Source organism: Chiloscyllium plagiosum, chromosome 5 (assembly GCF_004010195.1).
Source record: "Chiloscyllium plagiosum isolate BGI_BamShark_2017 chromosome 5, ASM401019v2, whole genome shotgun sequence".
NCBI classification, from domain to species: domain Eukaryota; kingdom Metazoa; phylum Chordata; class Chondrichthyes; order Orectolobiformes; family Hemiscylliidae; genus Chiloscyllium; species Chiloscyllium plagiosum.
The window spans coordinates 116,826,269-116,829,431 of NC_057714.1; the positions used below are offsets into that span (position 1 = coordinate 116,826,269).

At 47.4% G+C, this 3,163-nt stretch overlaps 1 protein-coding gene across 2 annotated transcripts in view; it reads right to left on the minus strand.

The window, feature by feature from the left end:
• arhgap39 (Rho GTPase activating protein 39) overlaps positions 1–3,163 on the minus strand; it is a 650,153-nt gene that overhangs the window by 88,578 nt on the left and 558,412 nt on the right. The gene's annotated exons all lie outside the window — the stretch shown is intronic.

Here is a 3,163-nt window from a genome sequence, read left to right on the forward strand (position 1 = left end):
TGTGTGCCTGTGGAGGGGGTGTCACTGGTGCTGTTGAAAGCATGTACCTTTTCCATTGTGTTCCTTCCTTTTTGTTTCAGATTATTAATGCTGTGCACTTTGTTTTCTTGTCAAACAATGATGATTGCATTGGTCAGCACAGTCTGTGTTCCCCAAAACAACAGCAAAGTCCTTGGAGAAGTCTGGCCAAGTGTACAATTATTGCAAGATGTACAGAGTGTGGTTTCCGTGGCTGCGGGAGCTGAGCTAGTGGCCTGTCAGCAGTCAGGGAACCAGCCGCGTTCCTGGCAGGAATCTCCACCAAACAGACAGCAGCTTGTCACATCTGGCCATCGGCCACATCGTAATACTCTGCACAGAGAGAAACAGCTGGTCGTGACATTCAGAAATCAAAAAGCATTGAATAAGCCTAATCGGGAAATGCACTGCGATGCTTCTGCCCCATTTCCTCAGAGATTTGCAATGACTTAGAATCCTACAGTACCTTTCAAATAGTGAAACATTCTGAGGCACTTCACAGGGATATTAACGGAGGAAACTTGACATCAACTCCAAAAAAAAGGAAATACTACAGAAAGAAGCTAAGCGACTATCATGAGCACCAGACCGACCAAAGAAGTTTGACGTTAGTAACGTACTCTTTGAAGAGGACTCCATGTTGCAAAACAGTATGTGACTAAACCCGTCATATTAAAACTCAGGGTTAATGTTTGGGACATAGATTCAAATCCCAGCATGTCCTGTGGTGGAAATTTAAAAAAACTGGCTCAATGATAACTGTCAAACTATTACCCATAACCCCACCTGGTTCACCAATATCCTTTGGGGAAATCTCTCACTATTCCCTGCTCTGGATAAAGATGACTCCAGACCCACAGCAGTTTGATTGTCTCACAGTCCTCTAGGCATCCAGTGATCAGTAATACATGCTGGCATCCCATGAATAGGTGGTGTTTATGGTGGGCAGTGAATAAGATTCTCCCAGACCTTGATCAGATGGACCAATGGGCCGAAGAGTGACCGATGTGATTTAATGTAGGCGAATGTGAGGTGGTGTATTTTGGTTGGGAAAATCAGAGCAGGACTTATACAGTTAACAGTAGGATCGTGGGCAGTGTGGTCAAACAAAGAGACCTTGGGGTGCAGGCTCATAGTTCCTTGACAGTTGTGTCACAGGTAGACCGTGTGGGGAAGAAGGAGTTTGACTTGCTTGTGCTCATTGGGTCAGTGCATTGAGTATACGAGTTGGGACGACGTGCTGCAGCTGTACGGGATATTGGTGAGGACAGGTTTGGAATACTGCGTTCAATTCTGGTCACCGGTCTGCAGGAAGGACGTTGTTAAACTTGAGAGGGTATCGAAGTGATTTACAAGGATGTTGCTGGGATTGTAGGGTTTGAGCGATGGAGAAGAGGCTGAATAAGCTGGGGCTGTTTTCCCTGGAGCGCTGGGGGCTGAGGGGTGAGCTTATTGATGTTTATAAAATCATGAAGGACATGATAAGGTAAATGACCAAAGTCTTTTCCCCAGGGTGAGAGAGTCCAAACTAGAAGACACAGGTGTAAGGTGAGAGGGGAAAGATTTATAAGGGACCTAAGAGGCAAAGTTTTCATGTAGAGGGTGGTGCGTGTATGGAATGAGCTGCCAAAGGAAGTGGTGGAGGCTGGTACAATTACAGCTTTTAAAAGGCATCTGAATGGGTATATGAACAGCAGGGGGATAGAGGGATATGGGCCAAATGAAGCTAGGTTCGATTGAGCTGTGAGATGGACCAAAGGGTCTGTTTCCCGTGCTGTATGATTCTGAGGGTCAGATAACCTGTCAGCTGACTGCTCCTCTTGTGAATTTCCTGTGTTTCTCCCTGCCTTCCATTTCCTGATGTATTGCAGCTTCTGGGATGTTACTTACATCCTCGAGAGTTCTCTTTCTTTTCCTCGACAGGGTGAGGCCAGACCAGGCTAGGATGAATAGAATAGAGTTGAATCCCCATAGTGTGGAAACAGGCCCTCTTCAGAAGGTCAGCCTCAACTTGATGGGCTGAATGGCCTGCTTCCATACTGTGAGGATTCTGATCTGTAGAGAATTCAGATCTCAGCATATGCCTTGGATTTGAGCTCACGTCCTAAGAACATTATCCTGGGGTTTTAGATTTCTCGTTCATTGACATTACTGCTGCGCTAACATCTTCCCAAGTTAAAGTTAATGGAGTTGGTTTATTAACAATGACAGAGATGGAGGTGTTTTCTCGATAGGAGCAGAAACACATTGATATTATTGCAGCTTACCTGAGGCAGGACGTACATCAGCCCCGACTGTCCCGGTAGCACTTGGCGGGGGAGGTGGGGGAACAGCTTTACTAGGAGAAAATCCAACAGCTTCTGGTTAATCACCAGCCCCTGACTGCAGTTTGCTGACACTTACTGAGACTTTATTCATCTCCAAATAGAGCTGCTCTAACCCACTGGCTCATGGTGAGATTTACCAACTCTCTCCCAGTGCCAGGTTGGCCAACTCTGGGCCACAGTTACACTGCAATCTGCCTGGGGCCCTGGCAGCTTCCTGCACCATCTCTCATGGGGGAGACGCAGTATGGCACATGGAGAGGCAGCTTCAGGGCAGGTTATGGTCAAGAAGGGGCAGAGATTTCCTGCAGATTGATCATTCACAGCATTTGCTTTGATGACGCCCACTGTCCCATCACTGGTTTCTTTGATGTTATCTCGGAGCTGAGAGTTAAATGTTCATTTCCAGATTTGTTTGGGTCTGCTTGTTGCAACGGTGTACTTTATATAAACTGGCCCATGGAAATTGGACAATTGACGGTGGTACGAAGATAAAAACTGTATTAGATGCAGCACCAGAGAGATTCCTGCTGCCATTCTCCCCCCATCCTGTAATCCAAAGAACAAGGAATTCTCCTGATGTCTCAAACTCGGATTGATCGGTTGTTTGTGTCTGGTGGGACTTGGCTGCTGACTTGTGTTTGATGATGGAATAGGATCCACACAACAAAACAGATTCCAGCTCACAGTCTCCCTGCACCCCCCGGACACACACACTCCCCCCGGACACGCACTCTCCCCCTGCACACTCCCCCCTGGACACACTCTCCCCCTGCACACACCCCCCCCGGACACGCACTTTCCCCCTGCACACACACCCC